Genomic DNA, 26,874 nt, shown 5'->3' on the forward strand with positions numbered 1-26,874 from the left:
TCCACAAAATTTTGAGAATGAAGATCATGACCCAAGATATCCACACTCAGTCAAGCCACTTACATATGAGGACAGCAGAAAGAGTTTCTCAGACATACAAGCATTTTCTTAATATTCCATAAACATACATTCCCTTAAAAAGGGAAAAGCAAGTCTCAAAAGCTTTAATAAACAATTAGTTAAAAATAAAATGACCTTAAGTGAGAAGGAATATAAAAAAACAATTAGTAAAAAGAAAAGGGAAAGAAAAACAGAAATTTAACCAGTTAATATTTAAATACATCTAAATTTAATGTTTTCTTGATTTTACCAAAACATCATGAAGGTTTTCACTCAGGAATGACTATCACATGGATTTCCAGAGTTATTGACTCCAAAATGTATCCTGATTTCAAAGATGTTATAATGTGAAGAAAATGCATCTTCAAAATGATTAAATAGGGTATTCATTTCTAAATAATTGAAGTAATACATAATGTAGAAAATTAATTTCAAAAGAGAAGAAACAATATTTTAAAAATGATATAGACTTTTCTAATATTACAAAAAAGCTAGAAAATTAAAAACTAAGGAAGATATAAAATTATTTCATATGTCTTATCTTTAGAAGGATGAATCAACACAGTAGAAAACCTAGATAACTTTGGGTATGGTGGTGACCTTCTAGATATAACTCCAAGAAGAAATAATTGATAAACTAGATTTCATTAAAATGAAAAACTTTTGCTCTGTGAGTCACTGTTAAGAGAACGGAGAGACAAGCCACAGACGGGCAGAAAATATTTATAAATCACATAACTGATAAAGAACTCACATACAAAATATACAGATAACTCTTAAAATTCAACAGTAAGAAAACAAACAATCAGAATAAAAAATACGTCAAAGACCTTAACAGACATGTCATGAAAAAAGATATACAGATAGCAAATAAGCATAAGAAACGATGCTCCACATCATATGTCATCAAGGAAATGCAAATTAAAACAACGAGATCACTACACACCTATAGAGTGACTAAAATTCAAAACAACTGACAACACCAAATGCTGGTGAGGAACTTGCATTCACTGCTGGTGGGAATACAACATGTTACAGCCATTTTGGAAGACAATTTGGTGATTTCCTACAAAACTGAACATACTTGAACCATAAGATCCAGCAATAGTGCTTCTTGGTATTTATCCGAAGGAGATTAAAACTTATAGTCACCCCAATACCCGCACATGGATGTTTACAGAAGCTTTTTTCATAATTTGCCACAATGTGGATATAACCAAGATGTCTTTCAGTAGGTGAATGGATAAGTAAAATGTAGTACATCCAGACAACGGAATGTTACTCAGTGCTAAAAAGAAAAGAACTACCAAGCCATGAAAATACATGGAGGGACCTTAATGCATATTACTAAATTAAAGAAGCCAATCTGAAAAGGTTATATACTGTATGATTCCAACTATATGGCATTCTGGAAGAGGCAAAACTATAGACACAGTAAAAAGATCAGTTTGCCAGGGGGCACTGAGGGTGGGGAAGAAAGAATAGATAGAATACAGAGGACTTTTACAGCACTGAAAATATTTTGTATGACATGAAAATGTTAAATACATATCATTATAAATGTGTTCAAACCTATAGAACATACAATGCCAAGAGTGAGCCTTAATGTGAAGTATGGACTTGGGTGATTATGATATATTGGTGTAGGTTCATCAACTGCAATAAGTGTACTACCCTGGCGAGGGATGTTGATAGCGCGGGAGGCTATGCATGTGTGGGGGCAGGGGATATATGGAAAAATCTTTGTACATTCTATTCAATTTGCCATAAACCTAAAACTGCTTTAAAAAGAATTAAGTCTTTCAAAGGAAAAAAAAAAAGGAGTTAAGGAGCCAAAAGACATGGAAAAAAGCATTATGGAGATGTGTCACAAATTAATTAATAAAATTATTATGCTTTTTTCTAAGAAAAAAGGGATGAATCAAAAATATGGTTTCAATATTTATATTATCCCTAGAGACAACAAAACAATACAGCATGATTAATAGAGAAAAAGTAGTACAGAAAAAAAAATAGCAAGAAATTATTTTTAATAACATAAAATTATAGAGATAGGATATGTCAGATTTCCCAATAAATGTAAATGAGATAAACTACTCTATTAACTGACAAAATTTTCCATATGTATTAAAAAATAAAATCCAGCTATATTATTTATAATACATTCCAAATAATTAATAGAAAAAGTTTTAAAGCATAGGACAGGGAGATTAAAAGAAGACATTCATAAGACTATTAGAAATCAGGATAATGCTACTAGACCACACATTTCTTTTTAATTAGGGAAGATATTTTAAAGAGATACACTGACAGAGAAAACAGAACAGATAGATATTCATTCCAATACATATGCAGAAGTCAGCCTCACAAGAAAGAAGCAATTTTCCCTAAGAAGGCTTTAAGTACCCATAAGCAAAATGTGAAAGAGCACAGGAAGAAAAAATCAGGCAGATTTAAAAATTATAAAAGACCACTTACAAAGCAGCTAAGCCAATCATGCTCCTCTTAGCATACAGAATAACAACCTCAGGCATTCATTCCAAGGAAAGCCATGAGAGAACTAAGCTCTAGAAATAATGGGAATCTGCTTGCAAAACAATAAGGGTTCAATTACGGAAACAGAGTGACAATTATGAGAGTTGCTAGGTTAAGTGGAAATTCAGAAGAGGGAGCTAGAGGATCAGAGAAAACTCACTAACTAGTCCTAAAGCAGGTGGACAAGTTAGAGTTTACAGGGAAATCTGGAAATTCAAGTACGTGAGCCACAGGTGATACTGCAAAGGGGAGCTCTTGGAGAGGGCTATGGGAAGATGTTGCCTCTGTACATTTTATGCCCCTGTGAGTCTGCAGCCAAGCATCTGATGTTGGGCCTGGGGCTGCTATTAGTCAGCAAGGTCAGCAGTTTGGAAGAAGAACTGAACACCAAGCAGAAAAGAATAAGGACAATCCAGACCCCTCTAGGCATTTCTGCATCTATTCTTCACTCTATCTGCCTACAAAGACCTTAAGAAAGTAATGGTCACAATTTTGTTTCCACCTTCCAAAATTTCATGCAAGTTCCTCTTTGGACTAATTTTAACTCAGAATCATACAGGGTAGGGAATTCTGGGAAATGTAGTATTCAGGTTCATCAAGTTGACAAGAGAACAATCCAGCTAGGTTGGTTGGAGCTACAGGAAAGAGATGGCATTTCTACCTTGGGCATTAAGTCTGGAGATGGAAGAAAAATCAAAGCTGAGGAAACTGCACATCCACAACCAGCAGAGAGGAAAAAAAAAAAAGGAAAGAAAACTATAACCAGGAGAAATGGTCAATATGTTAGGGGAACCACTGTCTGAAACCGCACACCTTGGCCAGGCCTGACAGTAACCACTTGCATGAGTTATCTTACAACAGAAGGTCCTGGTAAGGAATGCAGAACTAATAAGCTACCACCAACCAGAAGAATTCGGGAAAGTTCAAAAGGAGAGAGGAGACACCAGTCCATACATCCTGGCAACCTCCCACAACCCTTCTCACTGGAATCCACCTTGGCTGAGTGATGTGTGCACCACCAGGAAGGACCCTGAGTCAGAACGACTAGCTAGAGACAACCCAGAAACTAACCCCATTACCATAAACCCGAGACTCAGCGCCACATGTCAGAGCAGTTCTCCTGGGTTCCCTTAGCCTGCTGCTCTCCGCCCAGGCACCCTTTCCCAATAAAGTCTCTTGCTTTGTCAGCACGTTTGTCTCCTCAGACAATTCATTTCCAAGTGTTAGAGAAGAGCCCACTCTCGGGCCCTGGAAGGAGTCCCCATTCTTGCAACAAATACTGCACTTTCTATCTCCCAGACTAAAAGTTGCATTATTTGGCAGTCTAGGTAGAGTACCTTTTATCAGTGTAAAATAACCCTCCTAGATATTGATAAAAGACACAATCTAAAAAAACAGATATAGAAGTCATTAACCTTTCTTCACCAAATAGAATGAAAATATATAAAGCAAAAACGTTTAGAAATAACACAACAAATAGCCAATTCCAAAAGCATTGTAAGAACCTTTGGCAAGACTCTTTCAGAAATCAACAGATCAAGGAGAGGAAAAAAAGACAAACACTTATATATGACATTTGAATTACATAATGAGCAACCTTGATTCAATATCTATTTATAGAATTCTGTACGTAGGGAATAAAATTCTTGCCTCAAGGAACATTTATAAAATGTGGCCACACTTTAGGCCATTAAAAATTCAAGAAACACAATAAAGCAGAAATCAACAAGCCATATTCTTTAACAATAAGGTAATAAAATAAGAACTTTCAAAAAATAACCTTTGTATATACACATTTATAGCCACTTCGTAGTTTAAAATATTCTTCTGAATAAGTCTTGATTTAAATAGCAATTAAAATTATAAACTATTTTAGATATTAATAAAAGCAAGAACACTGTACATCCAAATCTACAGGAAATAATCAAAGACTTATTTAGAGAAAATTTTGAAACATACATTAAGTGCATACATAAATAACAATTATTTTAAATGACTTATCTTTCAGCAAAGCTGCAAGATACATAATCAACACAGAAATATCAGTTTTAATTCTATACACTAACAATGAAAAATCTTAAAGGTAATTTAGAAAACAATCCAATTTAGAATAATAGCATAAAAAAGAATAAAATACATAAGAATAAACTTAACTAAGGAGATAAAAGAGTTGAAATGAAAACTACAAAACAATGCAGAAGGAAATTAAAGAAGATACAAATAAATGAATATGCCTCTTGTGGTCATGAACTGGAAGACTTAATATTGCTAAAAAATCTTTCCTACCCAAAGCAATATACAGATTCAGAGAAATCCCTATCTAAATTCCAATGACACTTTTTGCAGAAATAGAAAAAAAATCTAAATGTCATACGGAATTTCAAAGGATTCTAAATAGGCAAAACAATTCTGAAAAAGCAGGACAAAGCTGGAGATTTTGCACGTCTTGATTTCAAAACACATTACAAATCTACAGCAATCCAAATAGTGTGGTACTGGCTTAAAGACAGGCATAAACTAATGAAACAGAAGAGAGATCTCAGAAATAAACCCATACAAATATGGTAAAATGATCTTCAAAAGGGCACCAAGACTCCACAATGGGGAAAGGATAATCTCTTCAACAAATGATGATGGGAAAATTGGATATCTACACGCAAGAGAATGAAGTTGGATCTTACCATGTGTGATATACAAAAATCAACTCAAAATAGATTAAAGAACTAAACATAAGACCTGAAACTATAAAGTTCCTAGAAAAAAACATAGAGGAACAGCTTCACAACACTGAATTTAGCAATGTTTTTTTGGACATGACATCAAAAACACAGGCAACAAAAGGAAAAATAGTAAAACGAGACTACATAAATTTTAAAACTTCTGTGCAGAAAAGGGTACAGTCAACAGAGTGAAAAGGCAACCTATGGAATGAGAGAAAAACATTAGCAAGCCATATATCTGATAAGAGTTTACCTCCAGAATATATAAAGAGTTCCTACACCTCAATGACAAAAACCCAAATAACCCAATTTAAAAATGGGCAAAGGACTTGCATATACATTTCTCCAAATAAGATATATAAATGAAAATGAAAGATGTTCAACATCACTTATCATCAGGGAAATGCAAATCGAAACCACAGTGAGATATCACCTCATACCCATCAGGATGACCACTCTCAAGAAAACAGAAAATAACAGTGCTGGTGAAGATGTAGGAAAATTGGAACGCTTATGATTGTTTGTGGGGATGTAAACTGGTGCACCCACTGTGGAAAACAGTATGGAGTTTCATCAAAAAATTAAAGATAGAATTATCATACAGTCCAGCAATCCTGCTCCTGGGTATATATTCCAAAACATTGAAAAACAGGACCTTTAAGAGATATTTGCACACACATTTTCATTGCAGCAATATTCATAGTAGACAGGGGTGGAAGCAATCTGAATGTCTACCAATGGATGAGTGGATAAAAAACAAACACTACATACATACAATGGAATATTATTGAGCCTTTAAAAAGATACAAATTGTACCATATACTATAACTTGATGAATCTTGAAAATATTATGTTAAGTGAAATAAGCCAGTCACAAAAAGACAAATACTCCACTTATGAGGTATCTAAAGTAGCCAAACTCAAAGAAACGAAAAGTAGAATGTGGTTATCAGAGGTTGGGAGAGGGGGAAAGAGGAGCTGTTGTTCAGTGGGTGTAGAGTTCAGTTTTGCAAGATGAAAAAGCTCTAAAGACCCCTTTCACAACAATGTGCATATAGTTAACACTACTGTACTGGACACTTAAAAATGGTTAAGATGGTAAATTCTATGTTACCACAATAAAAAATAAATTATCAAAATAGCTTTTAAAAGCATCTAAATAAATAATTGGGAGCAGCTATTAAATTAAAGCAGAAACTGACAAAATTGAAAACAAAAGAGCACTCTTAACCAGTCAATCCAAAATCTGAGTCCTTGTGAAAAGCAATAAAATAGAAAATAGAAAGGGAACAAAACTATAAATAAAGACAACTGGGTTTGTTTAATTATAAGAAGATCTTGTGTTCAACTGTGGTAGACCGTAGCCCCTTGGATCTTTGATGCAAAAGGTAAGTGACAGCATGTGTCCACAAACTGTATCATTAAATTATCACAGATGCAGCTGTGTACGTATAGTGCCTGATCGTTATTATACCGCTTAGGGCACATTGGAACCACACGATATTTATGGCATAGTAGAACAAACCATCACCATTCTCATGCATTGCCAGAAGGAATGCAAAGCAGTGCCAATGAATAAAGGGAACAAAATTACCTGTAAGTCCTCTATGGCATAGGATCTTGCTGGGTGATAAAAAGCCCTGAGCAGGGTCTATTTGAGTGTCTTATGCACCAAACACATCACCCACTCAAGTATAATTAACTTATATTACTATTATGAAATGACTTTTGGAAAAGCAAATCACCCAGATCAAACATTCAGCAAGTGTCCTAAAAGAAAAATTACCCATTTACTGGAAAACCCTCTCCAATCACAAGTCTATACCCCCCAGTTGGCAAAGTGCTTAAGACCCCAGCAAGTCTATATAAAAACTTCACTCCCCAGAAGTGGTCCTTTGTAGGTGAGAATTCTACATTCTCAGCTGCCTGTTTATTCCCCAAATTAGCAAATGTCCAAAGGGCAAAAGCTACAGAAGTTGGATCACCTGCTAGAGGTTTCCCCTTCTCTGAAGAATCGGGGCCTGCAGTTCATACTGTCTAAATTGTTCTCTTCTGGCTTCTAGGAAATAATTTCTATACTTTATGCAGCTGTCAAAGTTGTTTTTGGTGAGACCTGGTCTGCCTCTAGCTCCTTCATACCACATGGAAGTGGAAGCAGGGTGACTAAAAGCATGTAAAAGCTCATATTTCTGTGTTTATTATTTATAATATAAACTTGTAAATTTATAATTTATATAAAATGTTACTGATTTTATTTTTAATTTATAATTGTCTAGATAAAGTGATAAATATATAGTAGTAAATAAATAGAAAATTACCTGAAAAGATACCCACCAAATTCCTAATCTTACTTATTTGGGGGAGATGATTAGCATTGCAATGGAGGATGCAGTGGATGGTTGATGAATTGGGAATTTTCAGATTTTTCTCTGCATACTCCCATATTGTTTGAATTTTCAAAACAAGGTTACATTTATTTGGTAACTGAAAACAATATAACATGGAAAATCTATACTAAAGAATGGACAAAGGTAAACAAATGTTAAAAAAGAGGGACGCTGATGATAATAATTGAAAACAAAGTGAAATTCAGGCCAAGGAGCCTTTAATCAAGCAAAGATAAATGTCTCCTAGTCATTAAACAACAATATCCAAAATAAATGCCATAAATATTACGCACTAAATGATAAAATATCTAAATACATAAACCAAAATTTTAAGAATATTTGGCAAAATTCACAGTCATATTGGAAGATATTTACCAACCTTACTGTTTTAATAGACTGTGGAAATAAGAAATAAGGATACAGTAGGATTTGAATAAATCATATACTTACCAGTAATGAGTCTAGTTTGTGTCCTTCAAGAGAAGATACATCCTCTTTTCAAATACCTGAAAAACATATGCCAAAACTGTCAAATACCAGGCCATAAAGAAAGCTTAATAAATTCCTTAAAGTAGGAACTGTATGTGCCATTCTCTCTGACCACAATGAAATAATCTTAAAAATTAAGAGTAAGAAGCTAAAGAAAAACTCATCAAACCACTTGAGGTTTTTTAAAAGCTGCCTGGATGTTGTCGAAGTGAGTCTAATGTTGTAAAATAATAAGCAACTATTAATAGTCAAGAAAATATTGAAGAATACTGAAAGAAAATTACCCAACCATATATTAATATATTAAGAAGCAAAAACAATGAAAGCAATGTGATGTTCTCATAGAAATAAGCAGACATACCAATTAAACAGAACTAACAACTAGACTTTAGTGTGTGTTAAAGGTATTTTATTAGTTTATTAGTTTCCTAGAGCTTCTGTAACAAATTATCATGAACTGAGTGGCCATAACAACAGAAATGTATTGTCTCACTGCTCTGAAGAACAGAAATCTGAAATCAAAGTGTCAGCAGGGCCATTTTCTTTCTAAAAGCTGTAGGGAGGGAGACTTCCTCACCTCTTCCTAGCTTCTGCTGGTTTTTGGCAATCCTTCGTGTTCACTGGCTTATAAACACATCACTCCAATCTCTGCCTCCAAAGTCACATGGCATTCTCCCCATATGTCGGTGTCAAAATTTCCCTCCTCTTTTAAGGACACACTAGTCATTGGATTAGGGTCCACCCTACGCCAGTACAACCTCTTCTTAACTTAATTACCTCTACTCAGGACGCTATTTCCAAACATGGCCACATGCACAAGTTCCAGATGGACAGGAATTTGGGGGGAACATAATTAGTCAATACACTTCTTGAATACAGATAAGGAAAACTCAATCCTAGTTAAATTGAGCAAGAAGGTGAAATTTTACCATTAGCCTGCTCTTCTGACATCTGAACGCAGAGACTTCACAGTGACTGGAACTGAGTGAGTTTTGTTTTTTTTTTTTAACATCTTTATTGGAGTATAATTGCTTTACAATGTTTTTTTTTTTTAATTTTTATTGGAGTATAGTTGATTTACAGTGGTTTGTTCATTTCAGGTCTACAGTAAAGTGAATCTATCATACATATACACATATCCACTCTTTTTTAGATTCTTTCCCCACATAGGCCATTGCAGAGTACTGAGTAGAGTTCCCTGTGCTATACAGCAGGTCCTTATTCGTTATTCATTTTACATATAGTGGTGTGTATATGTCAGTCCCAGTCTCGCAATTTATCCCTCCCCTCTGCCCTTTCCCCGCTGGCAGCCATAGGTTTGTTTTCTGCAGCTGCGACCTTATTTCTGTTTTGTAGGTCAGTTCATCTGTACCATGTTTCTTAGACGCCATATGTAATGGATGCCGTACGATGTGTGCCTTTCTCTCTCTGACTCACTTTATCCCCTCCTCTAACTGCCACTACAGGGCCTCTCGCCACTGTCTGCCTGTGCACATCTGGTTTCTTCTTTTCTTTCTACGGACCTCCTTCTCCGTGCACACAGGCGCCCTCGGGTCCCATTTAGAGGTTCTCAGTTCCAGGCACACACAGGGATCAATCACCTAACTCTCAGTCCCCATTCCAAATTCCCAGGAGACACAGGATTGGTGCAGGCCGCGAGGACACAGTGGTTCCCTTCTACGGCTTGGGGGGCCGTTTTCAGAGAATTGTGACCATCATCAGCTGGACAGTTTCCTCCTAAAGTCTCTACTCTAGGGACCATTTTAAACCAGTAACAAAAGGATAACAATAAACTCTCTGGGGGCACAAAAATTTAGGAGGAAGATGATACAGCCTTGCCATGCAAAAAAAATCACAGATAAATTAAAGATTAAATGTAAATAATATTTTTAAATACAGGTTAAAAAAGATGAATATTTGTAATATTACTCTATTTTTAAACTATTCTGAATCATTCCTCAAGTGTGACACACATATTAGTTATATATTATTTTTAAACTTTAGTTGCAGATTTATGGTGTTACTTTATAGTAATTTCTCAAGTATGGCAGCATATATATTAGTTATATATTATTTTTAAATGTTAGTTGCAGATTACTTTGAGCCCAAAGAGTGAAAATTTGCCACCAATGAGAATTTTTTTTAACGTAGTATGCTCAATTCTTTGAAAGATTTTCAAATACAATTTGGAATAATATATACATCATTGGGATTTAGTGTTTTTTAAGATGATTACTTTGAAAGAAAAGGCAATTATTCAAATATATAAATATCAGTAAGGCTATTTTTTTAAATTAATTACAAAATAGTTTGCACAAACCTATTTCATATTTACAGAAACTACTGTTTCTCTATTTCAGTGTTTGTTTTTGAGTGTTATTTTAGGTACTATGGCCTCATCAAATGATTCTACAGTGTTTAAAAAAAGTTTGCTGCTTAATTTAAATGTGACTGTTCTAAAAAAAATCTAGACAACATTCACTTAATGGAAAACCCTCTTCCTTGCCCTAATTATAATAAAACCTCCTTTAGAATTTTGAAGATAGAGGAAAGTTGTTGTTAATTTCATTTCTCATTAAATAAGGCTATCTTGAAAATACTTTTGGATTACCTTTTACTATGGAAACATTTACAGAAATACATTATTCTACCTTCCTAACTTAATAGTTGAGAAAAATGGACACAATTATATGTATCTTTGACCACTTAGGGCCCTCCAACATGGGGCACATAGTAAGCGTTCAAGAGTGATGGTTGAATGAAAAAATAAGTGGATTAATCTTCTAACATTTATGGTAAACAATGATTTGCACTGACTAGTATTTTGAATAAGGATGTGAAATAGAGCAGTATTGAATAACTCTATCTTGCCTTTAGTGCATTTCTATAAAATCTATTTTTTAAGTAAGTCTTTATCTGAGCGTATTTCCTCATTTTTTCTCTTTCTCCTGCAAGTTAAAAGCAGAGAACTCCAGTTAAATTGAAATGCTAGTTTTTTTTTCCTTTCCATTAATTAATGCCATATAGTATTTAACTAATTTTTCTACACTTGAGTCTAAACCAATTAAATAATCCCAGCAGAGAACAAATTTCTTTTTTCAACTTGAAGTATCTGAAATAATAGATGTGAAAATACCTAGGAAGTTATAATAATGGTGTAACACAAAAGGTATTGTTCAAACTATTATTAACAATAATACTTAACCTCCAGGTATTGAGCTAACTGCTTTATATACATTATCTTATTTAATCCTGAAAACCACCCTCTGAGATAAATCCTATTATTATCCCCTTAAGGAACATGGGGATTAAGATTAAAGACCTGAGAGTCTGAATCTTGGAGACAAGGCTGTAGGAATGAATGGTCAGTTTATTTATGAACGCCTTATTTCTCTGCATCCTCAGAGTTCCAAGATCAACCCAGTGGAAGAAATACTAAGAGCCAACCACTGTCTGATCTAGATAAATCCCTACAGATGTCCTAATACAACAACCACTGGCCCATCAAACCACAAAACTAAGTGGGTCCAAACCTATTTTTAAGACAGTCCAAGCTTTCATAAAAAGTTTCTGGTGAAGAAAAATGGAAATCCACTTGGGATTTAGTATACTGTGGTGAGAGTGCTTTCACTTACACAGATTCAAATATCAAAACTAAAAATACAAGAAAGCAGAGGACGTGTAAAACATTCCCAGCCAACTGTTTCCTGACTGCTGACAGTAGGAGGGAAAGAACTCCTAGTGATAGAACTTCTTGTTGGTCTACAAAATAGCTCTTGATTCTGTGAAGAGCAAAATAACATCCTCTTTCTATTGCAATTTAATTGATCCAACAAAGAGGTATGTATTTGTATATTTTTTTCTCAAGGTCAACTGAACACATTTCACAATCCCATAAGTGAAAAGGCAAGTAAGTTACTGAGTTTAAGAAACTCTTACACGATGTATGTTGATTTAACATTTGGAAATCTTATTATATTTTGCTATTTCATCTGCTTATTACCATTATATTAATTTTAGAGAAGGCTGTCATATTCTATTTTCACCCAATATATCACAATGAAATGATTAAATATCTTAAACTTAGCAATTAACAAAGGACTTTGATCTCTTCCAAAATCATTCAGAAACTGCCAGCATAATGATAATACACACTTGACTGCTTTCAAATAGGAAAAGTCCCTGAAAGAGAAAAAAGAGGGAGAGAGACAGAAAAGAACCTCTGTTTTAAATTAAAATGAGAACTGGATTTCTGAGAGCACGCGAACATAAATTTTAAACTTTAATTTATCAGGCGGCATTACTGGAGCCACTGACCTGTATTGAAAAGGAAAAGGATAAAAATAACACACATTTGGGTGCTTTGTAATTAAGAGATTGGTTTGATAGCCTAGGCATGCTGCATTCATTTACTTTTGTCTGCTAAAGAGCTAGATAAAACTAAACAGAGCAAGCCTTTTGGTAATCTCAACTCCTTAGACTACCATATACACGTGTGTTATCACATGAGACGAATGTTTCTAATTATGCCCATGTGTCTGGCACTGTACAGGTGATGAGAACAGTTTGCTTGTTCTCCAGAGAAAGCTCAATCTTGAAAGCCAGGTTGTTGCACTAGAGTGTATTTCTGCAAAATCCAGGAAATTGTGCCTTGATCTGGTTTTCCTCAGTTGGTCAGGTTCCATCAAGCACTATGTTCAGTGCCATCAGAGTTGGTAGATTCAAATATAGGCAAGTCACTGTCATTGCAATGACAATGCATTTCGTTCTAAACATATCCAGTTTCAAATCCCAGGCATACAAATTACTAGCTATTTAACTATGGGAAAAGTTCTTAACCTCTTTGAACCTCAGTTTCATCTTTGTTTTAGGAATAGTACACTTATTCTACAGGGAATAGAGATGTTGGGCAATTAAAATATATGTACGACATATATATGGTAGATGATAAATTATTATACATAAACACACACACACATATATATAAGACATAGTTTAATGGTCCTGGCATAAGTGTAATTTAATAAGCAGTAGCCATTAGTAGTAGTAATACAAGGCAACGTTGTAGAGAGGTTAACAGTTTGAGTTCTGAAATGAAGCAAATCTGACTTTAAATCCTGACGCAACTACCTAATAATCTTAAAACCATGGAAAAAGTAATTTAAACGTTCACCGCATCAGTTTTCTCCTATAAAATGGAGGAAACAATCCCTACCAACCAGAATTTTTTAGAGATTAAATTAAATTAAATCACGTACATAAAGTGTTTTCCATAAAGTTATCACCTAATAACCTTTTAAAGAAATAGCTACAGATTCTGGATTAGAATAATGTTTTACCACTTGTTTTATCTCAGTGACTCCCTGACATGAAGGGGATGTTCTGCGTATATTTGTTGAATAGTCCTTTAATTGACAGATCATGTCCCATGGATCAGATACGAGGCACCAGCACTCCTATTCTCAACTACTTTGTTTCTGTATATCTATATTTTTATTGATGTGTTGTAGCCTTAGATTTGAATGCAGACAATAAACTGTCACAACTGAACCTGGGTTATTGCCAGGTTACCCTGACAACTGTTAATATTAGCTTTCTGGAAAAATCCTAAAACGTAGGAAGAAATGAAATGAAAATACTAATGTGGTACCAGGATGCACTATCACTGTGATGCTGGGCAAACTATTACCTCTCTGAGCCAGTTTTCTCATCTATAATATGGAGAGAATTGATTCTAGGTCCTTTCAGTATCTAAAAATCATGTCCTTTGTTACATGGTCATGAGTACCTTTCACTTCTCCTTTCCTTTAGAATTACAGCTTTCTCAACTTTGTCTGTAATACACCTCAAATTAACTTTTTTTTTTTTTTTTTTTTTTTTTTTTTTTTGCGATACGCGGGCTTCTCACCGTTGTGGCCTCTCCCGTTGCGGAGCACAGGCTCCGGACACGCAGGCTCAGCGGCCATGGCTCACTGGCCTAGCCGCTCCGCGGCATGTGGGATCTTCCCAGACCGGGGCACGAACCCGTGTCCCCTGCATCGGCAGGCGGACTCTCAACCACTGCGCCACCAGGGAAGCCCTCAAATTAACTTTTAAGTGTGGTGTGGGGTAGGGATTGAGGTTAATTTTTGTTTCAGCACCATTGCCCAGTTATTCTAACACCATTTGTTAAAAGGCTCTTCCTTTCTTCATTGATTTGTCTTGGTCTTTGTTGAATATCAAGACCATTTATGTATGTGTTTATTTCTGGACTCTATGTTATGTTCCTTTGATGAATTTTTCTCTTCTTATGTCAAGACCATGCCATCTTGATTACGGTAACCTTTATAGTAAGTCTTGAAATCAGGTAATGTGAGTTTTCCAAAATGTTCTTCTGTTTAAAGATTTCTCTGGCTTTTCTATGTCCTATGAATTTCTATATATATTTTAGAATCAACTTGTCAACTTCTACCAAAAAGTCTGTTAGCATTTTGATTTTGATTTTATCAACTCTACGGATCAATCTAGAGATAATACATATCTTAAAAGTACGTAGTCTTCTGATTCAAAACATTGATTTATTTAGGCCTTCTTTTGTTTTTTTCAGCAGTATTTTATAGTCATCTGTAGAGAGATTTAATGTATCTTTTGTTGTAATTATTTCTAAATATTTTATGTTTTAATGCTACTATAAATGGATTTTTTTCTTGATTTTATTTTCCAGTTTTGTTACTGATATGTAGAAATTCATTTGATTTTTATGTACTTTCCTTGAATCCTACAAACTTACTATATTATCTTTATGGGTTTTTTTTTTTTTTTTGATTCTTCAGTATTTTCTACATAAACAATCATGTTGCCTAAAAGTAAAGATAGTTCTTCCTTTCCGACCTTTACGGTTTTACTTACTTTACTGCACTGGTGTCAAACTGAGTAGAATTCGTGAGAGCAGATACCCTGTCTAGTTCCTGATCTTGAGGAGAAGCATTCAATTTTTCACCACAAAGTAAGATGTTGGCTGTTACTATTTTGTTTTGTTGTAGATCCCTTCAACAGACTGAAAAAAAATTCCTCTCTATTCCTATATTGAGAAATTTTTTTTCATAAATGAACTTTGACAAATGATTTTCTTGCATCTACCAATATCATTACATGGCTTTGCTCTATTTTGCTATTAATGCTGTGAATTACACTGATTGATTGAGTGGTAGCTCAGTCTTGCGATCTTGGGATAAAGTTCACTTAGTCATGTGATATTACCCTTTTCATATATTTTTGTATTCAGTTGCCAATATTTTGTCAAGGATTTTTCACATCTATACTTATGAGGCTTATTATTCTATTATTTTCATGTAGTATCTCTGTCAGGTTTTGTTATTGGGGTTACGTTGCCTTAAAAATCAGTAGGAAAGTGTTCTTTATTCCTTTACTGAAAGAGTTTATATAAGAATAATACTAATATTTCCTTAAATAGTTGATAGAATTTAACACTGAAAACATCGGAGCTTGAGATATTTTGGGGGGAAGTTTTTTAAATGAATTCTTTTAAAAGATATAGAGATACACATATTTTCTATTTATTTCTGTAAATGTTGGTAATTTTTGTGCTTTAAGATATTTTAGATTTCATCTAAAGTTGATGATACATAATTTGTTGATTGTTTTGTTACATAACTTGCTGAAAGAGATATTTTAAATTCTCCATGTATAATTTGCATTTCTCTTTCTCCCTTTAGATATGATTGCTTTTGTTTCATATATTTTTGTTTGTTTGTTTTTGCGGTACGCGGGCCTCCCACTGTTGTGGCCTCTCCCGTTGCGGAGCACAGGCTCCGGACGTGCAGGCTTAGCGGCCATGGCTCACGGGCCCAGCCGCTCCGCGGCATGTGGGATGTTCCCGGACCGGGGCACGAACCCGTGTACCCTGCATCGGCAGGCGGACTCTCAACCACGGCGCTACCAGGGAAGCCCCTGTTTCAGGTATTTTTAATCTCTATTATTAGGTCCATACACAGTTAGGATTATTAAGTCTCCCTAATAAGTTGACCAGTTTATTAATGTAAAATGTTCTTCTTTATTTCCGATAATATTCCTTATCTCCAAGTCTACTTTGTCCAATATTAACATAGTCACACCAGCTTTCTTATGCATTGTATTATCTTTTTCCATTCTTTTATGTTCAAGCTCTCTGCCTTTTTGTATTTAATATGCATGTCTTGTCAATAGCATAGAGTTGGGTCTTGAATTTTTTACTTAGTTTGATCATCTCTTTCTCTATTTGGCACTTATATTGAATATAATCATGGATACAGTTGGGTTTAAGTCCATGATTTAGCTATTTTTTTTTCTATTTGTCACATCTCTTTGCTGCAGATCTTCCTCTGTTACTAATTTTATGCCTTCTTGTTGGTTAATTGAATTGATTTTAGTAGTCCTCTTAAAATTTCTCTATTGTCCTTTAGCTATACATTTTGTGTGGTTACTCAAGGTTTACAAAAATGCATCCTTAATTTATCGTAGTCTACTTATACTTAATATTGTATCATGTCATATAAAATATAACTACCTTATAACAGTATAAATCCTTTCAATCCCCTTCCTTTGCCTATTGTTATTATATTTTACATTTACATATGTTATAAACCCTGCAATGCATTGTTGACAATTTTAAACCATCAGCTATCTTTCAAAGAAACTAAGAGAAAAAATGTAATTTTTACCCACATATTTAGCATTTTTTATGTTCTTTATTCCTTCCTGCAGATCCAAGTTTCATCTTCTGTCATGTCCTTTTAGCCTGTAAAACTTACTTTAGCCTTTCCTATAATGCAGTTTTGCTAGTAACAGATTATCTGGCTTTAGTTTATCTGAAAATATTAATCAAAATACTGAATCCACCTGCCCATATACCATTAAAAATAATCCATATATTCTTCAATGTGGCAGAGACATCTATTTCTCTCAAAATATCCATAACCTACTCGATTTCTCAACCCTTTGCAATTAGGCAGGTCAGAAGTTCTGTAAGTTTGTTACTTCCAGGCAAAGCATTTAAGAGCAGCTATGAGGTTTCCCTTAGGAAACCTCTGCAATCATAGAGGCCATATATTTTAAATATTTCACCTACAAGATAGTGAAAACTCTGTCAGCCTAGATCCATGAGCGATTCTGGAGCAAAGTCCTTTCCCTTCCCCATCCGGTGATCTGTACTGGACTGCATTATACAAATTTTTGTTGTATCTATCTAATGAGATTTGGGGATACTTTGTTTCCTGGTCTAGCCTAGCCTAGTACACCTACTGATTTGAAATTACATACTAAATTATTACGATATATGGTTTTTAGGATTCCCTTTCTATTTTACTGATCTATCTGTCCTTTCTGATACCAATACTAAACTCTTCTGATTTTTATAACTTTATAATACAGTATGATGTTTGTTGGGGGGGGGACATACAGTGTCATGACTCTTTTTATCAAAAATACCAAAATAGTTTCAAATATACCATCCTTAGAGTCACGTTTAACTTAACTTTAATCATATTACCAAAGAGAGTCCAATTGGGGTTCAACTTATATATAATATTTATTTAACTAAATTGAGACTTCTTATCCAAGGACACATCAGATCTCTCCACTTGTTCACCTTATTTACATCGTACAGTAAAGCTTTATAATTTTCTCAATATAGATTCTGCACACTTCATTTAAGTTTATTCCTTACCATACTAAATGATACATTTTTACCACTGTATATTCTCACTGATTGTTTAATGTATATATTGTTGACTGGAACCTGTATATGGCCCTGTTTACTACATTGGAATCATCTTCATGGCTAACTCATCCTCCTGCATCATATAGATTTGTATATATATTTCATAGAATTATGAATTCCATAGGGCCCGCTTGATTAGGTCACCAAAGTATAGAACAAATTTTGAAAGTACTTTTTTGTTGTGTTGTTTAAAAACTGAAAGGGACCTTAGAATTATCTAGTCTACCTTTCTCATTTTTTATGTAAAATTATAAAGGCTATTTAAGAGAAAACACTTCAGTTTCAAGGCCATACTGATTTCAACTTAACACATATTCATTGAGAATTTGCCATGCTTTTGATATCCTGATTCTAGGAAGCCCACAGTCTAAGATAGGCATATAGTAGCAGCTCAATAAATGTTTCTTTGATCAATTTGATTGCTTATTTTGAAACAACCGTGTCATTGCTAGGGTTTACTGCACATCAAATTTATGGAAAGCAAGCACTATGATCATGAAAATTATTTAAGCGTGCTTCTGCATCAATTCATAGTTACCACAAATTCTTTTGTGAGTTTCAGAGGAAAAATCTGCCTTTGTAATTGGAAAAATATAAGCATGTCCATTTGGAGCTCCAGCAGGAAGCAGGTGAAAGGATTTCTTCTCCCTCTTGGGCTTCCCAAAGTATTTTCCACCTTACAATAAATTACACATGGTTCCCTGGCCCCGGAAGCCTAATTTTCTAAGCTTGTCTTTAGACATGGTAGGGGTTTGCAGACCGCTGCCACTGGAAACCTCTATGGCTTTATCTCCTTCAGTGAATAGCTGAGTACATTAAGATATAGCACCACTTTCTTAAGGGTTGCATCCAAGCCAAAGGAGATTAGGACAAGACTCAACTCATGCACACAAAAGATAGAACAAGTTAAAAACAGAAATTAATTTTCAAGAGGTTAAATTAAGAAACATGGATAATCAAGTCAATGTGGGTTAGGGAGAAAAACTAGGATGTACCAGGCGAAATCTCTGATGTTAAGATTTATCACATAGTCAAGGCTAAGACCATATCCTTTGTAGCTTAAGTCTCAACTCTGCCATTTTCTAGCTGTGTGATCTTTACATTTTACTTAACCTCTCTGAGTTTCAGTTTCCACATCTATAAAGTGAGGATAACATTATACCTACCTTAAAAGGTCTCTGTGAGGACTCTATATGATCCTTAATAAACACTTGCCATGATGCCTTGTGCACAGTAAGTCTCAATTAAGCAACACAGATCCAAGGAAGGCAGTTGAATATTAACAGATAACAAACTCTGACCCAGGAGAGAGGTAATTATGCTCACACATTTTTAAGCCAATAGTTTAAGAGCTGATTTTAAAAAAATTAAATTTATTTATTTATTTATTTACTATTTTGGCTGCGTTGGGTCTTCGTTGCTGTGTGCAAGCTTTCTCTAGTTGCAATGAGCAGGGGCTACTCTCCATTTTGGTATGCGGGCTTTTCGTTGCACTGGCTTCTCTAGGTGTGCAGGCTCAGTAGTTGTGGCTCGCGGGCTCTACAGCACAGGCTCAGTAGTTGTGGCGCAGGGGCTTTGTTGCTCCGTGGCATGTGGGATCTTCCCAGACCAGGGCCCGAACCCGTGACCCCTGCATTGGCAAGTGGATTCCTAACCACTGAGCCACCAGGAAAGTCCCAAGAGCTGATTTTAAATCAATCAAAATTGAGATATTATTTCAAGCAATATCATTCCTTTTAGTTCAACTCCATATCAAGGCAGTAGGCTAGGCACTGTGGATTACAAGGATGAAGGCACGGTTTCACCTTTCAGTGAACACTAAATCTAAGAGTGGGGAAAGGAAAATCACAGTAGAATATGATGGGCTGTAATGAGTACTATACGACCATCGGAGAGCGATTGTGTTGGCTGATGTGATCAGGGAAAGCTTTAAAAAGGAGGGGATATTTATACTGAGTCTTGAAGAATCAGTAGGGTTTTGAGAGATGGAAGTAACTGGAGATGGTTGACTAAAGGAATGAATAGAAAGAAACAGGACCAGAAACAAGAAACGAAGGGGACTGATTATACATTTATTCATTCATTTATTCACGCATGTGATAAATACTGGATGTTTGGGAATCAGAGTTTATTGAATTTGGTTAGAATGCATAACGTGGGGAAGCTGGAAATCAATCCACAAACAGGTAAGCGGGGGCCCAGGCATGGAGGGTATGCGGATACCATGCTATGATCCCAAGTATGGGAGAGTCACCAGAAACGACTGGAGCTCTGCTTTTAAGATTATTATCCCACAGGCAGAAGGTCCTTCAGGGAGTCCTGATGAGAGGTGACGAGGGTCTAGATTTGAGGGTGGCAGTAAGAACACAGGAGGACAGCTGGCAGGATTGATCACTTGTTTGGCAAGGATATAAGCCCAAAATAAATTATGTTCTTCACCGCCGTGACTAAGGAAAGAGTCGTTATCAAGTTGGCATGTCAGGAAGAGGCTGATATGGGGGAACAAAGGGGAGGAATGATGATGTTAAGATCAAATGAACATCATGATTTTGAGGTTTTCATGGGGAAACCTGAAGAAGACTTGGGATGAATGAAATTGCTAAGAACCAAGAACCGCGACCATGGGAGCCTCAGGGAAGCAAGGGGCACTCTTGAAAACTTAGGCACTGAAGAACTACGTTCAGCTCTCTCAAAGGAACCAAGATCTGCTTCATCAGCTTCCAGCATCATTAGGACCAGCTGTCAACAGCAACCCTGTATGGCAGCAATAAGTAAAAATAAGTACGTCCCCTCTTATGAGCACTTTCACATTCTTTTGTGCTCCTAGAATCTAATTTGTGGTTCTTGGAAACGTCCAGAGATGTGAGACCTTGAAGGAAGAAATGCAAAACTTCATGCTATTCTGACAGACAGAACTCAAACAGGATTTAAATGAAAAACAGATGTGACCCTATCTCACCCCAGCTTTGGGGAGCAGTTCTTATTGTTTATTATTACTATTATTTATCAGGACGACCATGGTGACGACAATGATGAGTGTCTCATGAAGAGAAAGTAGCCCAGCCCAAGTTCATACTTTCTAAGGAATGAGAAAAATGAGCCACACGCAGGATGAGGACAGGAGTCCCCTCCTTGCCTTCTGCTGGGGGTCCCACCGATGTGGTGGCTGTCAGTGCCCAACAGGAAATGCTCCCCATTAAGGAGTAATGAAGGGAGATGGTCTGGATAACTAACAGGAGACGAAATTTAGATCTAGGAGTGCTCATTTCTGCAAAATGTGCAAATCCTAGCAGCTAAGCAACGACTAGCTGACAAGCTCCATTTATGTTTGAAGAATTACATTCAAGGATCCTCATAAAATTGTTTCTACTCTCGTCACGGGGAGAAGTGAATTAATTCCAATGAGGATAAATGTGTAGATTTATCCCATAGAAGACAGCTAGGTTTCTAGCAGAAATCAGTGTTTTTCCTTCTGAACTTCTTCCAGAGTAGTCTCAATTTCCAGGGGGTTAGTCTGAGTACTTCAGTAGCATGGTTTCCACTGTGGATCTCGTAGATACAAATTGAGTTTACGGGATTTAAACTTTACTTTTTTTCAAAGTGCTTCCCCAGCTAGGATTTCTATTGGTTGTAACAACCCTGTGATGCAGGCCAGATGTTTGATGAGGAAGCTCGGGCAAAGAGAAGTTCTACCGCTTTTCAGAGCATGCACAGCTGCTGGGTTTAGTGATAGACCTAAAACTGGAACCCATTCCCTCTCCTGCCAGCCAGCCTCCTGATGGCAACACACTGTGCTTAAAAATCAGAAAAAACAAGTGAAGATTGACAGTTTCCTTATTGAAGTAGCCTATTTCCTAATGAACTTAGAGCTAAGGTACCAACCACAGAAGCAAAGATAAACATGTTCTTCTGAGGCTTTACAAATCACTCATTTTATTTATGAAAACATGGTGGAACCAAAACAAATAAAGAGCTACACATCTACCATCTATTAAGTGTTTGCTATATGCACTGCAAAACAATCTACACTATATTTTTTTCTCACTTAATACTTAACCTTGTAAGGAAGGTGTTATTCTCCCCATGTTACAGATATAAAAACAAAGACCCAGAAAAATAAACTAACTTGCTTTGATATAGATGTAACTATCATGTTTAAGTCTTGGTATCATACATGACTCTGCATTCATGCTGGACTGTACTCTTTCACCCTTATCTCCGGCTTGGAGTCATAAGTACTTCCCCTTGACCAGAGGAGACCAGAGCTTACAGCTTCCAGGGTCCCTGAGCTGTTGTAAGAAGACCAGAAGGAGACCAGATGGCCATCACAGTGTGTGACCTTAGCCTGAAAACAACTCGAGGCTTTGGCATGACCAAAGCATGTGTCTGCAGTGTGGTTCTGTAACTGGGCACAGCTGTGATGGGGCAAGTGTGCCACCGGGGCCATCCACCTTCTGGTCAAGTGGCTTCATGCAAGATCTGGTCTTCTTTATTTTTTTAAAAATTTTTTAAATTATTTTTTTGGTACGCGGGGCTCTCACTGTTGTGGCCTCTCCCGCTGCGGACGCGCAGGCTCAGCGGCCATGGCTCACGGGCCCAGCCGCTCCATGGCATGTGGGATCTTCCCGGACCGGGGCACGAACCCGTGTCCCCTGCATCGGCAGGCGGACTCTCAACCACTGCGCCGCCAGGGAAGCCCGAGATCTGGTCTTCTTTAAACTTGGTTTCTCTACTCTCATGCTCATCCAAGTGTAAAGTATTTGCAAAGAGTTAGAAAAACTATGCTTTTCAGGAGAATGTTTAGGGGAGGACTAAAACTCCAACATACAAACTCTCAGAGGTCCAAGGGGCCATCCTGGAGTCCCAGAATCCCACACTGGATATGAGGGGAGACGACGACGCTGCCCCTCTAATGGGGGCGGGGGGGGGGTGATTTTGGCACCAGGAGGAAGAGCTGTTTCCTATGTTTAGCATCAATGATGCTGCCTTGAACGTATACATGCACATAAGTGACTTGATATAATCATACCCGCCCCCAAATCTGGAATGAACTTCACTAACAACGTGAACTCTAAACTGAACCAAATTCAATAATTATATTCTACTGACTTATAGAACAAAATTTAAATGTTTAACTTTTGGTGCGGGGGGCGGTCATTCTTAGGTCACTCATAAAGATGGCCGCTAGGTAGCCATGTAAGAGACTGAGTGAGCCCTCCCTGAGTTCTGGTGCTTTTCCTTTCCCTGGTTCCAGGCCCTTCCTGAGTCCAGGTTCCAAGGCTCCATGAATTGCTCCTATTTTTGCACGAGAACCAACCAACAAATGGTGGAAGTGTAGAGTAACAGATAGTTTTCTTACACTAGGTTTGTTAGTTAAGTTATACAGTTTCAAAACATAGAAGTATTAGGCAGTATTAAAAAGTGGTTAAAAAATGTTACTGCCAGTAAGTGTTGAATCTCGGTGCCATCATTAGGACAATTTAATGACTCCCTCTAAAGTCTAGTTATCTCCATTTATAAGATGGGAATTATGACCCAAACCTCATAGGACTGCCACAAAAATTAACTAACATATACACAGCTAGCAGGTTTACCTGGAATAAAGGACAAGGACTGTTGGAGAAAAGTTCCAGAAAGGGCAAAGGTTGTATCATGGAAGGTCTTATATGCTGTGCTAAGAAGGTGAGACTTTGTATTTCAGGCAACCAAGCAATTAAAGGGCTTTGTCCTGGGGAAAGATAAGGTCAAATTTGCATTTTATTTATTTATTTTATTATTTTATTTTTTTGTGGTACGCGGGCCTCTCACTGTTGTGGCCTCTCCCGTTGCGGAGCACAGGCTCCGGACGCACGGGCCCAGCCGCTCCGCGGCACGTGGGATCTTCCCGGACCGGGGCACGAACCTGTGTCCCCTGCATCGGCAGGCGGACTCTCAACCACTGCGCCACCAGGGAAGCCCCAAATTTGCATTTTAAAGAGATCACACAGAGAGAATATGGGTCAGAGAGATTAGAGGGGAGACAGGAAGTAGATAAAAGGGACCCAGAATAGGGGAAGAATTGTGGCCCAAATCCAGGCGATTAATGATGGAGGCCTAGGTAGAGAAGTTGGCATTGGGTTTAGAAAGTGGGAGACAGCATTCTCCCAGCCCTCAGAGTGCAGATATTTAGATTATGAATGGAGTGACTTGAGCTCCTCCTACTGCACAATACCTGTGAAGAGGTTTTTTGTTTTTGTGTGTGTGTGGCTTTTTTTTAAGTCACATGTCCACTAAGTATACCACAATGGGGAAAGTGTTCTGTATTTCAGGACCTTAGGAAATAAATCATAAAATCAGGGAAGCTTGAGTTTCTAACAGTGTCACTATTGCCTTTCATCCCCCAATTATACCCCAGAATGGAAAATCTCTTTATTCAAAATAAACCCCAGATAAAACCCTGCATTATCCATTAGAGCACAGAACCAAAGTGTCACTGTTCTTTATCTAAGAAGGTACGATGTATCAAAAGCAGTATGCCAACAAGGAGAATAACTATGTTAAGGGTCACTGTTCAGGAAAAATCAGAGGGGATCTAGCAGCTCTATCTCTGGGCCATGGTGAAGTGGTCTCAGAGTCCCTGCTTTTCCAGATACCAGCTCTGAACTCATTGCTTGAATGTGGGCTGCCCAGAAGGCATCAAGAGGACGAATGAAATGTTTCCGTTGTCCACACTAGTTTAGAAACACAATAAACATATATGTCAAGCCTGTGACTACCTGTATCTTTTTCTGTTGCCTGTGCTTATTCTAATTATAGTTGGGAGTGGAGAGCACAGAATGAAATTAAGTTTCACAGAAATGTCTGATTTACAGGATGCAAGTGAAACTCTTTACAACAGTTTTGGAATTAAGACAAAAGATCAGATGTGTTCCGTGAGTCCTATACTGCAAACTGAATGCACCAGTTTAAGCTGGGCCCCTACTGTCTCTAATCTTTACTGCCCTTTTCCAGTCCACGTGCCACTCCTGCTCCCTGCCTACACACACACATACACACACACACACACACACACACACACACACACACACACACACAGAGAGAGAGAGAGAGAGAGAGAGAGAGAGAGAGAGAGAGAGAGAGAAACCATTTTCAACACTGTATTTAACACTTCAGTTCATCTTTGGGGGCAAGTGAAAAGGGGTACAAGCCTCTTTCTGAAATCCAACAAGTCTAATAGCTGTAATTCTTTTCTTAAGGATAATGAGATTGAATGCTGTAGTTTCTGTGTGAGTGCCCTGGAGATGGCAGATGTTATTTATACACAGAAATATTCCTCAGAATACAATCATGAAGGACACATTTTACTTTCTGTGGCGTTTAACTCCATAGGTCAGCCCAGTGCCTTGACACATAATAGAATTTGCAAGACAGCTCTGGGAGTTTGGTATCTCCTGGCTTCAGCACTTACAAACTCTGCACCCTTGTACAAGTTCCCTAACTTGCTGAGTGTCAGTTTCTTCAACCCTAAGGTGGGGATAATAACAGTATCTACATCATTGTCATAGGGCTGGGGTGAGGACTAGTTAACAATTCAAGGAAAGCCCTCAGTGCAGCCAGGCGTACACTAAACACTCAATATATGTTAGCTGTTATCATTATCTTAATTATTAACATAACTATTTTTGTTGGTCAGAAACAATATGATAATGAAGATAGAGGAAAAGTTATTGAGGTTTCTCCAAGATACAATTCAGTACGATGGGTCCTTTCACTCAAGGTTGGTTGCAATCTGACATATATTGCTTTGAAATGTCCAGTCCTTTTAGCTTCACAATCACGGCTCTCTCCCTCCTTCCTTCCCTTTCTGAGTGGGTTAAAGACAAACCTGAACCCTGTGAGGAGGATTTACTGAGGTAAGGAACAAGGCTGGGCTGGAGGTAGGTAGTGTGAACCCAAATCCTATCTGTTCCACCTGAACAAGTTCTTTAAAAGCTCCAAATCCTTGCTGCCTTCTCTCTAAAGCAGGGATAAAAATATCCATCTATAGTGTTGTTGTGATTATTAAGAATGACCAAAAGAATAAGTGTAAAACAAATGTAAAATATGATCATGGAAGGAAACAGGGCAATGTGTTTCCCAAAGGACACATGTTATAAATTCAAAGGAATCCCTCCTTCATGAACCCGTGAAGGCTGCAAAGTTCCTATCAGGGCACAGTGACATCTAAAGATGAGCAGGTATGTCTACTGCACATCCTGTCCCAGGATGGAGCGAGCATCCACAGAGCAGGAACCAGCTCAGGTCAATGTCCTGAACACCACCACCAGCTCGCTCCTCCTTCAAGAGTCTACTGTGTAGTTCACTTTCTCCATGAAGCCCTTTCACATTTAATGGAGAGGGTTAAGTATCCTGCCTTTTCCCTGATTATAAGAAGAAACCTCAAGCCCAAGCTAAAACCAGTGAAAGAAAGACATTCAACAACAAAAAATTGGGAGTATTTGTTTATGGTTTTTTTTTTTAAATAAATGTGAGCCTTGAAGGTCATAGGCTGCCTTTTAAATCTTTACCTATTTAGTTATTGCCTACTTTGTATTAGAATACAGAGACTACATTTAAGAAAAATTGTAAATGAGAACACTGTGTCAAAGAGAAAAATATAAGTGAGAAAATTAAAGGAAGCTGGGGTAAGGGCATAAAAAAGGTTGAGCAAAAATTGTGTGCTGGACCACAGATTTGGTTTCCCACTTCCAACTGGGAAGGAAAAGTGATAAGCTTTGAGATTGATAGCATGCATAAGATGAAAAGCCAGACAGTGAAGTGTCGTTGGTGAAGTGTAGTTGTCCCTGGTATTGAGACTAGAGACAGACTTTTCCCATGAGCCCTGATGAAGGAGGACTGTGTCATGGCTTGCAGCTAGTCTTCCTGAATTCACTCTTGTCCTGTAAAT

At 36.9% G+C, this 26,874-nt stretch overlaps 1 long non-coding RNA gene across 1 annotated transcript in view; it reads right to left on the reverse strand.

Annotated features, from left to right (window-relative positions):
• The window catches only part of LOC136793555 (uncharacterized), a 462,713-nt gene that overhangs the window by 293,858 nt on the left and 141,981 nt on the right, over positions 1–26,874 (reverse strand). The window contains exon 2 of the long non-coding RNA XR_010838970.1: positions 8,153–8,208. This is a non-coding gene — a long non-coding RNA (uncharacterized lncRNA). The remainder of the gene's footprint in view (positions 1–8,152; positions 8,209–26,874) is intronic.

This window comes from Kogia breviceps, chromosome 2, assembly GCF_026419965.1.
Source record: "Kogia breviceps isolate mKogBre1 chromosome 2, mKogBre1 haplotype 1, whole genome shotgun sequence".
NCBI classification, from domain to species: Eukaryota; Metazoa; Chordata; class Mammalia; order Artiodactyla; family Physeteridae; genus Kogia; species Kogia breviceps.